Source organism: Chamaea fasciata, unplaced genomic scaffold (genome assembly GCF_029207755.1).
Source record: "Chamaea fasciata isolate MVZ Bird 193981 ecotype frontalis unplaced genomic scaffold, bChaFas1.0.hap1 SCAF_7, whole genome shotgun sequence".
Lineage (NCBI taxonomy): Eukaryota > Metazoa > Chordata > Aves > Passeriformes > Sylviidae > Chamaea > Chamaea fasciata.
The window spans coordinates 10,154,039-10,168,089 of record NW_027094092.1 but is presented as its reverse complement, the minus strand read 5'-3'; positions in this window follow the sequence as shown (position 1 = coordinate 10,168,089).

Here is a 14,051-nt window from a genome sequence, read left to right as displayed (position 1 = left end):
GTAAGGCTGTGTCCTGGGTTGTAGTATAAGATGTGCACAAAGTATTCTATCACCATGTTCATGAACTGTTGAATCCAGGTGGGGCAGTGTTTTCCCAGACCCCCTCCCTCTGGGTCATTATCTTCTGTTAATGGCCCATCAAATGCCTTGCCCATGACTCATAGATAACTCCCTCCAGGAGTTATCTCTGTTTAATGGGTCATCAAGGACCACCTGCATGACTCATCATCCCATTGTGAGATGCTCCACCCAGGGGGAGGAACCAAGCATTCCAGCCTGGATATAACCTGGGGTTTAGGACAGTACAGTGGCCCTTACCCACTGGGTTCCCAGAGGACCTGAGCTACCAGACCTTTCTACAGGATCACTGCTTCAGGAAGACCACCTCATGTGGACTGCTTCCATCACTCTGCTCAGGTTGTATTCTGACTCTGTCAGTGGTCTTTTGTATTATTCTATCTATTTTACTTTCTTTCCTTTCTTCCTATTAAATTGTATTTCTGACTTGGAGCCTCTCATTTGTTTTGCTTTCAAAACACTACAGGCTGATTAATGTATAATAAGCAGTTAAGTCTTGCTGTTAACATAGTTGAGACTCTACTGTTGATATTTTTAAATCACTTTCTCTTAAAGAGGTGTAATGTAATTTTTCCTGTGTGAGTGATGAGGTACATGGATTGAAAACCTGAACATGATGATCTGGGCTATTTATTAAGAAAATGTTTATGGTTAAATATGGACTGGGTTGTTTTATTCTCTATGTCATGCTATGTTAAGAGCTCTCCCCATACAGAAGAACCTCTTTTTGAAGATTTTCTGCTGTATTAATGTTTTCTTCAGTTGTAGGGAGAGGGATGAAGAACAAAGAAGAAAGCTCTTATCCCTTTAAGAGCTGTGTAAAAGAGCACTAAATAAGTTTGCTCAGTAAACAGAGTTCTTGTCGATGAGGTATTAGTTCTTGTGCTCTAGGGTCCTAAATTGTGGATGGAAAATCTAGTATCTGCAGTAAAATATAATAGATTGTTCTGTGTTAGGTCCAACTAAACAAGGTAGAAGATCCTGAATACAGCAACTTGGCAAGAAGTTACCCCCAAAGACAATTTCTGTTTTTGCTTGTCGGAACAAGCAGCAAATGGTTTATTTTGAGCTACAAATTTTTGTGTGAAGTCAACTTTGTACCCTTCTAAGACAGGGAGAGCTATTTTTTTCCTTTCTGATCAGATACTTTTATGTCTTATGGAAACAGTGAACAAATGCTATTTAAATTAAAGTACCTCAATGTACATGTTTATAATTTCCATGCATCCTTCTTAAAAAGAATAAAATGTTGTACACATCCTAGGAATTGCAGCCAAACAGTCTTTTCACCCTAAGAGGAAGTAAATAAATACAATGAATCCAAATTTTATCTCTGGTCAGTTCAAAATCCAGATATCCTACTAAAATCCATAATCTGCCTAAACTCTGAAACCTTGTAAACATCTGGTTACGAAGTAAAACTAACAGTTGGTTGTAACTGACTGCTAGCTCATGGTTATATTTTGTTTTCCTTCTTGCTCTGATTAATATTTTATTCCTTAAACAGTATTTTGAACACCTCTGAGACTATTGTTACAGGAGCTACATTATGAAAGAATGACAGATGGTGGATGAGGAGAACCTTTTTCATAAATCATTTCCCTTTGCAAAGCTTCTATTTTATCTTCTGTAAAATAGTTAGGCAAAAAAATAATATTCTTTCTGGTACTAATGGGAAAATCTGTCAACAAAGAAATTCTTTGACTCCAGGCAGTTGCATTTTAACTACCAGCCCTCAAAATACCAGGAAAAAAAAAGAAAAAATAAAAAAAAGGGGGGGGGGGAGAGAAAAGGTATCAGAAGCTTGATGTGGTGTCTCTTCCTGGTTGCTAGCAAATTTGTTCCTGCTTCTTTCACAATTTCATCACAGATATGGGCTTCAACCCTGCCAGTGTTAATACTGAAACTGCTATTTTGGGTTAAAAAAAAAAAAAAAGGCCCTTTCAGTCTATTAGAGTATAACAGTATCATTTCATTTCACATTCTACCTCCTTAAAAGGTTGTCACGGCAGCAGTAAACCCAAGATTAGTTAAAAGCCAGGACAAAATTGTAACATTCCTATACATACAAAAACAGGCAAGGAAAGATTTCCACCCCGCTTAAAATTCCTGCTCTCTTACATCTTCTTAACTGACACTTAGTGCTTGGATAATAATGAGAACATAGGAAAAAAAGATTATAGCTTTATGTTAGTGACAGTAGAGTTATGGCTGAAGAGCTGTTTTCATACTAAGCCTTCATTTTCAGCACTTATAGCTTCTGAATATATTACCCTTTGGGCTTCCATTACACATGCTTGCTTTCATCCCAAAAGGTGGTTTGTGGCTTTTTTGTTTAGTCTTTTTTTTTTTTTTTCCCATTACATTTTCTTGGCTATTTATTTGATACCGAAACATGGGGAAAAGTATCCTGACTATTTTATCAATAGTTTAGATTCCTTTTCCCTGCACATTGGTGCTGGTGTTTCTGCAGAATATTTGCCTTTGACACAGTAGAGGAAATTTCTTATATAGAGAACTATATGAAGTTCTTAAAACCTACCTCTTCTGTTTTGGATTTTACTTCTTTTCATTCAAAAATTTATTTACTTATTCATTTACTTTTTGAAATAATGGAATTTGTCATTAAAAAAAGAATCCTGAAGTGTGATATCATAGTTAAAAATGTAAATATGTGCTAACTTATTCACAAAATTTCTCTGTGTGAATAGTGGCTACACACATCTGAGTAAAAAGAATAGATGATTTCTGACAGTTTAAAGCAGGACTCCACTCTCCTTTATAACGTGGTGGGAAAATAGGGTCTGTGTCACCAACAAACACCATAAATAAAAGCTAGACTTCATACACAACTTCAGTGTTGGATTTTCTAATGCTTACAAACAATAACCTCCCTTTGTTTATGTACAGTTTAGAATAGCGGGCCTGATCTGGGGAAAATGATGAGGAATCAGGAAAGTCAAACTCACTGCTACGGGTTCCTGATGGAGGCCCCAGCTGTCAGCCCCAACAATAATAATTTTAGTCACTTGGCTTTCAGTGGAAATGGATTAACTCAAAAGATGAATGAACATCAAGGGTTTTGTATTTGAGTGAGAAACTATTCCATGTGCCTGTGCACATGCACAAAAAGAATGAAGGATCAGCAAAAAGAACCAAAGATCATTAAACACAAACAAAACCCCAGTCCTGAGTGGGAAGTTTCTCTCACACAACCATCATTTATAGTCTATCTTAAGTTCTTTAAGAATATTAATGTTTTTTATTTGAGAGCTTATATAGGTACTTTGTTATGTTTTTAACTACTGTCAGGCACAGATTCAACAATACTTCAGTATTGTCCATTGTAATTCTAAAACAAAAGGGGTTACTGTAAAGAAAAAAAATCTGTAGAAAGCAAATTGTTAAAGTCTGTACTACATGTGCTCCTAGGACCAGCTTTGCTGTAGTGCTTGACCCAGCTGGGACTGGAAGTAGCATCTTGAAGTAACAAAATATGTTTTATTATATCTGAGCAAGGTCCTCCTCACTCTCAGAGCCTCTCCAAGGCCATAATTTCACAGGGAACATGGTCCTGGCAATGCTGCTGATCTCATTAGGACTGGGAATGTGGTTTGTTTGCTTGCTTGCTTGTTTATTCCTGTCAGCTATGCCCAATTAAAATGCATTTAAGTAAACATGTGAAGATTTCAGAATTCGCATGTCTCAGGCAGTGGGAAACCATGGAGTTCCCCTGAAGATGGACATAAACAGATATTAACGCTACAGAAATGCTGTCTTTTTTTTCCAAGCTACCACAGGGTGTTGTGAGGAGAGACAGATCAAGGAAAATCCAAGGCTGTGGAGCACTGCACACTGTGAGCAAAACTCCTGCACTCATAAACCTAAACATGACATCTGACTGCTGCTAAAACCAGCATCTCTTTGGAACAAGGGCTAGTTATGACAGAGATCCCATAAAAGTGATGGCCTTGGAAATATGTGGGCTTCTTTTAAAGGAAATAGTAAGCATGAGTCTAAGACATAGTTTTATCCCTTCTCTTCCTTCTTTTCCATAATTTTTCCCCCCTCCCCTTCCTCAAATCTCTCACAATAGCTTGGTCAACAGCATTTTCTTGCTTCATTGGTTTTGAAAAGGACTTGCTGTTCCCTGCTGTTAGATTATTTCCAGGAGACTGTCTCAGGTCAATAGTCATAACATTCTTTGCTCCGCTCCCCCTCTCCCCCACCCAGACAGAGAAATAATAAAATAAACAAAAATAAGTTACCAAATTAAGATGGCAAGTGGGAAAGGCAAGCATGTTTGTATTTACAGGATTGATCCAGCAATTTAGGTATGGATTCTTTTTGTGTTCAAGGACCTGGTCTCTACATGCAATTCCCATAGAGAAATTTCTCCTACGAGGCATAAGCAGTAGCAATTAAATTTCAAGTGAAATTTCCAGACAAATATAGGGACTTTTTATTGGTATTAATTTTATTTCAATCTTCAAGAAAGAAAAAGATTCCTTCCTTCAAAAAGCCTAGGAGACATTGACTTCTAAAGAAGAACTTAGCCAAAACAAACATCATCCAGTTGTTATCTTGGATCTTGAGGTTCTTTAGGTTTCTTTCCCTACTCTTGTTCAGCTTTAACAGTGAAGGGCAGAAAGTTGTTCCCCTGAGGCACATGCTGCCACCGAAGTGAGGAGCACTGCAGAGGGCAGGCCCAGCTCACGCTGTGCCTCCTGCTCTTTCTCAGGCTTCCTCTTGCCTGGTTCATTCAGCTCTCGTGCTAACAACTGCTTCATACACATAGGTGTTCAGTGCACATTTCCCAGCTGGGGTTCTCCTGCAACTGCTCTTCCCTCCCCACTGCCTATCTTCTGCATTTAAAGGTGTCACATGTTAGGACTGACAGCATAAAGTAAATGTTTTAGGTTTGTTTGGCACTCCAGTAAATTTTGGTTAATGTTCAGATGGGCTTTAATTTTCTGTAACTGCTTGAACTGATTCAATTAGCACAGGAGCAGGTACTCCAAAGAAAGAAAGACAGACAGTTCCTGTTAACTGAAATGAAAATTAGATTATACGGTGTTTAAATAGGACAAGGTGTGATAACTAGCAACCATTGATAGTTTTACAGTATACAAAAAAAGGGAGAGACCATAGCAGGTGGATATGACAGCAGCAGGAGCGAACAAGAAGACAACTCAATATTCAGCTAACCTGTCTTGGGAACCAATATGCTTCCTTTATTCTTTGAAATCTCATTAAAACTGTCTTTGATGTGCATTTTAGTTGTTATTATCTCTGTGTGCTACTGTAGGGTCACAGAGTCACCCAGCAGCCAAGATTTTTGTGGTGAACCCCAGTTTGGGAGCTTGAATTTTGCAGACCTCTCAAAAGCTTCCACTTCTTTCTTTCTTTATGTATTATTTTGCCTACTTATAATCTATATAACTGAAGGACCAGAGAGATTGTTTTGATCTTATATTCATTACCAGTCATTAAAACTGTTAGTTCAAGTTTTGGCTTGTACTTTTGTACAAGCTGAAAAATTCAGGTTCTGTTGATGACAAACTGCTGGTGCACAACCATCTGCTACACAAAAGGTTTTGGAAAAAAAAAAAAAAAAGAGAGAAGCTTTTGCTGGAACAGCCCCTATTTCAAAGATGGTTGTCTTCCTCATACTAAACAACTAAAGATAAACGTATCAGGTAATTCTCCACATATTGGAGGAATGTCTTAATTGTGAAGCTGTGGAGAAAGTCACATACCCTGAGTCATTCTGGCCTAACAGCAGTCATCCATAAAGGATACAAGAGCTTGGGCTGCAGAAGTTGAAGTTTCAAGTCCTTGAAGGTTCAAGCCAGAAAGAATATAAATTTTTTGAGCCTGGGCCTTTTACAACACAACACTATTTGCTATCCAAGGCTATTTCATGGAGTATTACTCAGAGTAGCTGAGGGTGGAAGGTATCTCTGGAGTTCATCTAGTTTAGCCCCCTGTTCGAACAGAGTCAGGCTCATCAGCAACCTGTTCCAGCATTTGATCACACTTAAAATAAAAAACAAACAAACAAACACCCCCCCCCCAAACCCAGCAACCCAACAACCCCCCCCCCCCCCATCCCCCATCCCCACCAAACCCAAACCAAGACTTTAAAAGTATTGAACCAGAATTTTCTGTATTTCAGCCCAGGCCCATTTCTTCCTGTCCTTTCACTGGGCAGAAATGAGAATAGTTTTGCTTTGTCTTCCCCCTGCATCCCTATGGGAATTCACACACGGTTTTACCTATTTCAGTGGAAAGAGATGAGGAAATGATGTGGAATGCCTGGGTGCCTGTGATGCCCAGCTGTTTATTTTCAGAAGAAGCTTTAGGAGTATTCACTTACTCTCTTTTCTGATACAAGAACAAGAGGCATTGCCTGGCTCAGGCTATGAGCCACAAATTGCTGGAAAATGCGACTACAGTACATAAATATAACTGTGCTTGGTTTGCTCCTATATCTCCTCACAGGCTTTGGTTTCTGAGCTCTGCTAGGGATAGGAGTTTGAAGAAAACTGCGTTTTGGCATGACTTGGTACATCTGCTTTTACTTTCTAAGACTTTAGAGGAGTTTCAGAGGGTTAGATGTCCTCCTACAGGAAGGGAAAAATTGCTCCTAGATGTTTATCTTGAAGTTGATTATTATAATTGTAAATAAATGTTATTATGCACATATTATAACTCAGGTCTTGTTTCCTTTTTATAGAGTGAAATGAGCTTCCACTTGTAATTGCAGGTTTTCTTGATTGATGTGAAGCTCTTTTCTCTGTAAGCAGATACTTCTGAGTTTCTAGCTTTGTTCAAAGTATGAATAAAAGAAAACAATTTGGAAAAAAAAAATCGAATTGCAAAGAGGTTCATTTCTTTATGCCTCAGGACAGCAAGAACTTCTGAGTTAGGAAATTACATGCCCTTAACATGACTGTTGACTCTTGCATTGAATGAAAGCTGTACATCAAGAGGGATCTCTCATTACGTGATTACAGCACATATTCTCTTTGGAAGATACAAGGCACTTCCCCTTTGGGTCCTGCTTATGAATTTTAACAGCTTGGAGAACTGCAAATGTGCTTGAGAGGAAAGTGTATCTGTGACCAATGGAAACATAAAAGGGGAAGAAAAGTTGCAAGATTTCACAGACTTCCTGAAATTTCATGTCCCTGTGCATCAAAGGTTTTGCCTCCTTTCTAAAAGATGCTGTTTTTATCATTGCACATGACACTGCATCCTTTGGGATGAATTCTGCCAGCTATCAATGGAATTACTTATACACAAAACTTGTCAGGTTAGCAAAGGCAGAGGCAAGCAGCTGGACATTAAAGACGTAAGTGCATTTAAATGTATTATATATATGTGCATTCCAATGAGAACCAAGACTCCTTTCCTTGCTAAGCCCTCTGTGTCCAGAGACTGGGTTTGGTTCTGAGCAGGAGAGCCTTTCTCCAACTCTACTCTCTTGGCTAAGTGACTTAATACAGTCCTGAATGTGGTAATTTGTAAAGCAAATCTGCTTCAGTATGAAAGTGTTCTGTAAAATCTGTTACCTCTAAAGGCCAAAATTAAGTTTAACATGTTCAAAACAACACTTTTTTTTTTTTTCCAGACTGATCTATTCCCTGTTTATTTCTGCTACCATGTTGTCATTGCATCCAATCTGTCTGTATATAAACAGTTGTAAACACTTCTTACCAATTTTTCCAGTACTGTGAATTGCCTTGAAGGCACATGGGATAGATAGAAAGAGGAAAATGGGATTTTCCATATGGTCTGAATAGTATATGATATTTTAAGAAGGCTATTTCCCATTTATATCCATTCATCTCTTTGAATTTCAATCTTTAAATCATTACCTTTTCTCTCAGGACTGCTGGGAGACTTAATTCATTAATGTCCATAGAGGTCTTTGAAATCCTTAGATAAAAGAGATTATAGAAGTGGAAAATATTAAAGCAAAAATGTGAACTCACAGCCTCTCTCTTCCTTACCTCACCTGTTCATGAAGATCTTTATAATCACACAAACTTACCTTAGAATCAAGGCAAATATATTTTCCTTTGATGTACAGATAACATGAGGTTGCAAATGCCCATTTTAAAAATAATCTTTTTCATATTAACAAAGTTAATGTAAAAACTTCTTAGCAACGTTTTTAATCTTCTATTCTGTGCTTCCCCAATTAAAAATGTGGTCCTGGTTATATCCAGCTGAATCTTGTAGGACTGCATCAATGCTGAAAGATTTACACTGCTCTCTCTATAGGCTCAGATTAGGAAAACAGAAGTTTCTCTACCAGGTTTATGTCACTTCAGACTGTAAAATAATTGGCCTAATACGATCTTTTCAATATACATAATTTGTTTTCTAAATGGGAACCATCTTCTCTATCCTAAAATCTGCACATGTTTCTGTAAAGCAGATTCCTCATCTCCATAGGATGATTGGATAATTCAGGTTAGAATGGCCTCAGAAGATCTCTAGCCCTAACTTTTGCTCCAAGCAAGGACATCAGATCAGGTTTCTCAGGGTTTTATCCTGATATCAAATATATTTGCCTACCGACTTCTCTCTGGAGCCACTAGATCATCCATTAACTCAGCTGCTTCTGTTTCCATCTCTGAAGCTCTAAGATTGTCCATGGTCATTCTCAGTAACTTCTTTTTCCCTAGAAAGAAAACTGGAGAGAGGGGAACTGTTAATAAGCCTCAGGGAACTGTAAGTAAGCCTTTTTGAGACCTTGGAGTACACATATTTAAGGACAGAGACAGAGCAAGGAAATAAGAGTTGCCACCTCAGCTTCTTGGTTTGGATATTGGAAGTCCCATCCTCCAGGCCTGCTGAAAGAAGAAATTCCCTCTTGGCTGTAGCCATGAACTAAAATCTGTGGAAAGCTGCTTTTTTCCAGGCATTTGTGATCGCCCTCTTGATTCACATGAGGCATCCCATACTATCTTTCACTGTTTCCAAGAGGAAAGGCTCAATTTCCTGTCTTCTGAGTCAGCATGAAAAGTCAGCATAAAAAACCAGAAGGTTTCAGTTTTCTCTTCAGCGCTGATCTTACAGCCCCCAGCTGGGCAATGTTTTGTGGTATTGCAATCTTTACTGACAAATAGGACAGAGAACTCTTTATCAGCAGGAAAAAAACTCACCATCTAGGATTCAATGCTCAGTTACAACATTCCAGGTACCCAGATTGTCCAAGAAAGAGCAGCTAGTCATGTTTTCAAAAAGATACAGTTGTAGTGTCTCTCATCTTCCCATTGGAGTTCATATTAATTTCTGACAAGAGCCAACGTATTTCAGAAATTCTCCTTTCTGCTGCAGCTGTGACATTATCCTGCTCTTCCAGTTCAACCATTTAAAGTCAGTAGGAAAGTCTACTGACCTCTTTATTTGCAGACAGAGCAGATATCTACAAGCCAGTGGTGGAGAGCAGCTAGTTTCAACCTATATTTAAATACTCAAATAAGCATATGGTTATTCAGATTTCTCTTTAAACTTCAGGCCTGAAAGTTTCTTCTGTATTACATAGGCATGTGTTGATATAATCTGGAATTTTGAGTTGACTGTAATATTGCTACTAGATATTAGGCTAGAGTTGTTTTACCACCACTTCATCCTCAAAGCAGAATTAATCATTGACTTAACTAGAATGCTAATATGAATGATTGTGTTGTTATGCATATGTTGATTTCTTTAACCTTTTCAGCCTTCTAGGTCCCATTTGAAAACAAGCTTAGCCAACCAGACGTAACAAGCTTTTACTTGAGTGTGTGTAAATGTTAAGTAAACAAAATATTTTTGCTGCTTATGCTTGCAATATTCAGCTTCATTAAACATGTTTGTGCGCAATCTAGGGCCTTTTGCAGCATACGTGACTAACTTGTAAGGCACATTTCATTCAGATAAAAGAGAACGCAGAAAATACGTTTCGGAGAACTCGTTTGAATGTAGCTCTCCCAAGGCACTCTCAAGGTGTCCTGTTCAAGCAAAGCAAGAAATCTTGAAAACTGTGAGGAGAAAATGGACTGTTGTGGTTTAACCTCAGTCAGTAGCCAAACCCCTCACAGCCACTCCCCCAGCAGTGGGATCAGGGAGAGAATCAGAAGAGTAAAAACTCGTGGGTTGAGATAAAAACAGTTTCTTAGGAAAAGCAAGACTATGCACACAAGCAAAGCAGAACAAGAATTAATTCCCTGCTTCCCATGGGCAGGCAGGTGTTCAGGGCCCCATTATGTGCAATAGTTACTTGGGAAGACAAATACCATCATCCCTAACATCCCCCTTCCTCCTTCTTCTCCTCACTTTATATCCTGAGCTCGATTTCACATGGTCTGGAATGGTCACATGGTGTGAACCCTTTGGTCAGCTGGGGTCACCTGTCCTGGCTGTGTCTCTTCCCAACTCCCCAGCTTCCTCACCAGCGTGGCTGTACAAAAAGCAGAAAAAGCCTTGTCTCTGTGTAAGCCCTGTTCAGACATAACAAAAATATCTCTGTATTGTCAATATTACTATTAATATCTATATTATTGTGTGTTCAGCACAAATTCAAAATACATCTCAGCACAATCCTAACTTAATGTTTGCAAAGGTGTTTCATTATAGTAATGAGTGACCATGGAAGACACTGGCTGTCTGTGGACACAGGCCGTGAAGGGAGTCAGTTACTTTGAAGAAATAAACATTTTATCAGCATTGAAATACAGACTGACAACTCTGAGCATGACAGAGATGTGAGCTGACAATAACAACAATATTTACACTGAAATACAAGGCACTGTGAAATAATTTCTTAGTCTTTAGGAGCCATGAGTGAGGAATCCACGTATTTCTTACCAAAGAGGTCCAGGAGCCCACCTTTTAACAAGTATAGGGGACATAATTTTTGGAGAACAGCTGTTCTTTTTCTTTCAAAGCTGTTGTTAAAATTTAGTGTTTGAACTTTCTCTTTAGTCTAAATGGTTTTCAGATCACAGGGGAAGTAAGTGGGTGAAACAGCTTGTAGGATATTATATACCTGTTGCATTCAATTGATCAGCACTTGATTTCTTTTTCCAAACCCAAATGTTGTCTAAAGAAATCTTTCATATTTAAAAAGGAAAACAAATCCCCCTCATGCCAAAGAATACAATAAAGAATTACAGGGTCTGGCTGTCCTAAAGGAAACCTATTAGCTATCTCAAGAGTTAACCTTTCAAAGGTTACACTGGGTGTCAGAGAGGTAAAATAGATCCTAAAGATGCGTTCTATCCCCAAAAGCAAAAGCTTTTCTTAATTTACATGCATTACACAATAGCATCTTAAAAATGCAAAATAAGACATTTTTAAAGAATTCATTGCCTAAGTCAGAACTTATATGAACATTCAAATTGATTAGCTACAGCCAAAAGCTAAAAGGTACATAACAGAGCCTGAAAAATTAATGAAAGCTTTGCTATTTTAGTTTAGCATCCCTGTTTTTTTACTACCTAAACACTCCTACCATTGCAGCCATCAGTTTTGTAGCAGAATGTTTTATCAGACCCTGCAGCAGACACACAGACAAATGAACTCAAGATTGTCCTCAAAAGTCTGTGAAAACACCTCAGGAAATGTTGACACTTACAGTTCATGGATCAAAGCTGAATTATCTGAAGCTAAATGATTTAAATTCTTCAGATGATGAATTGCATGTAGCTCTTCATGAATGTTTTGTTTTCTAATTATGAAACATTTTTCACTTCCAATAAAAACTAGTTCTTTGAGAGTATGAATAATATTCAGTATTTTTAGGCATCTTTTAATGTGTTAGAACTGAACTTTCTCTGACATTTAGCAGTGGCAGGAAAAAGGCCGTTGCAGAGGAAGCCTCATATTTCTAAATGCTTATGGCAAAGAGTGGGTGTATGGCATCACGACTTCCACAGCCCCGAAGAAGCCTTGTATTGCAATGTGATTGAAATGCTACAGGCCAGGTCCTGCTGTCCATGCTGAGATCACAACTCCAAAGCATGGCCACTGTCAGCATGCACTCAATCACTGAGGACTTGCTACCCCTGAGTTCCAGCCAAGAGGAAGGGCTTGTTCAGTACAACCTCTATAGAATTTGTGGTAAAAGGCAATCTTGGATTTCACGCATTTACAGTGCATGGCTGGCATTTAGACTTTATCCTTTGGGAACCTGGTGTGCCTCTACAGAACTCAGGGTGGCCTTAGATGACATAAAGCTGGCAAATTCAGGAGTCCTGAGTCCCAAGCTGCTGCTCCTACCCTACAATCTTTTTCTTTCTCTGAAAATACTAACTGGCTTTTTCATAAGAATTGTACTGGGATTTGATTGACATTATCCCTGGACTAAAGGTGTGCATTTAAAGTGCTTTGTTACTGATTTTTATAGGACAGTGACTGTTACCTTTGGTTACATATGGACTCTTATTTAAGAGAATTATTTCAGTGTTAATGTCCAGTGAGAACTTGGACTTTGATCATTATCTTCTTAGAGTCCAAGGCTGTAACTTTACACATGATTACTTTTACCTATCTAACAGGCTGGAATACATCAAAAGGATAAGAACCAACAAGAGCAGGAATAGCTTGTGGTTAAGATGCTGATTCAGTTGGGAGATGTGATCTTGGCAAACTCTCCTCATCAGCTCTGTGCCATAGTTTTCTGCTTCTAAAACAGAGATTAAAATGTTGATTTTTTTGCTCTTGCCTTTTATCTGTGTAAATTGTAAGCATTGGGGAGGGTGCATATGTGCAACAGCTTGTACACTAGTGCTTCTTGCAACAACCTAACATTTAATCAATAAAAATAAGCCTTGTGCTTCTTTGATTCATGAAATGCTGAATGTCTCACTAGTCTGAGGAGAGGAACATGTACTTCAGATGACATTTAACTGGAAAGAGTGGGAAGTCACTGTCCTTGCCTTTCAGTTGGAGAGTATGAACCCAGTAATGCAAATTTTTAGGCTCTTGGCATGCAAATTAACAAAAGAGGTGGCAGTACACACGTCTTTTCAAAGCTCAAAGCATCACATGTGTACAGGAAAAAAATAAAAAAGGTTACACTTCTGTAGTTCTCTACAGTCAAGCATTCTTTCAAAGGGAAAATCCATCACTTTGAAGAATTTACAGAAGAAAACCTCCACAGCAACTAAAGCTGCGGGCAAGCGAGTGAATGCAACTGCTGAGAAAAATAAATAAGGGCCTTTACAGCAGTCCTGTTGGATTGAAATTTTCCTTTATCACAGACTAGGCTGTTCTAATCTTCTTTTCTACCTCCAGCCACATATTTTAAAAGAAGATTTTCAAAACATAAAAATGTTACAGTAGAAGCAGAGTTTCCAAGTAGTGCATTATAAACCATCTCTCACAATACTAAAACACCAACTGAATTTGCCAAAGAACCAGTTAGGCTTAATTTCAAGACACATCGTCCCCAAAGGTCCCAAGAGCCACAGCAGCCCAGGCGTTTGTGACATCTTGTTTTTCCAGGTAAGCTTAAACAAAACCTCAGGCAACGTAAGTTCATAGGTTACTTTTTACAGGGGCCACATACTTTGATCTTTAAAGTACAGAACCCAAGAAATGGTCTAAATGAGGTGTAAATTTTATTTACTGGCAGATGTACCAAATACTGGGCTGAAAGCTCTGATGAATCGAGCCTTGAAGATAAAGCTAAAAGCAGGGCAAGACTGTAGCTGTAATTTTATTTGGGGTTGAACTGATTTTTCTTTGCTCAGGCATGAAGGGCCACAGAAGGAGTCACACACAGCACTAACTAGCAAGTGTAAAGAGAAGATGAGGAAAATGCCTTGAAAAGCTGGGCTGGTGATATTCCTGTCTGGGATAGGAAGGGTGAAAGCTGATGATGCTCCTGAATATATGCTCCCATGGAACAGGAACCACTCCTCTCCTCTCTGGTCTCTCAGGAAGGAGGGTTGGCAGTACTCACCCTTGGT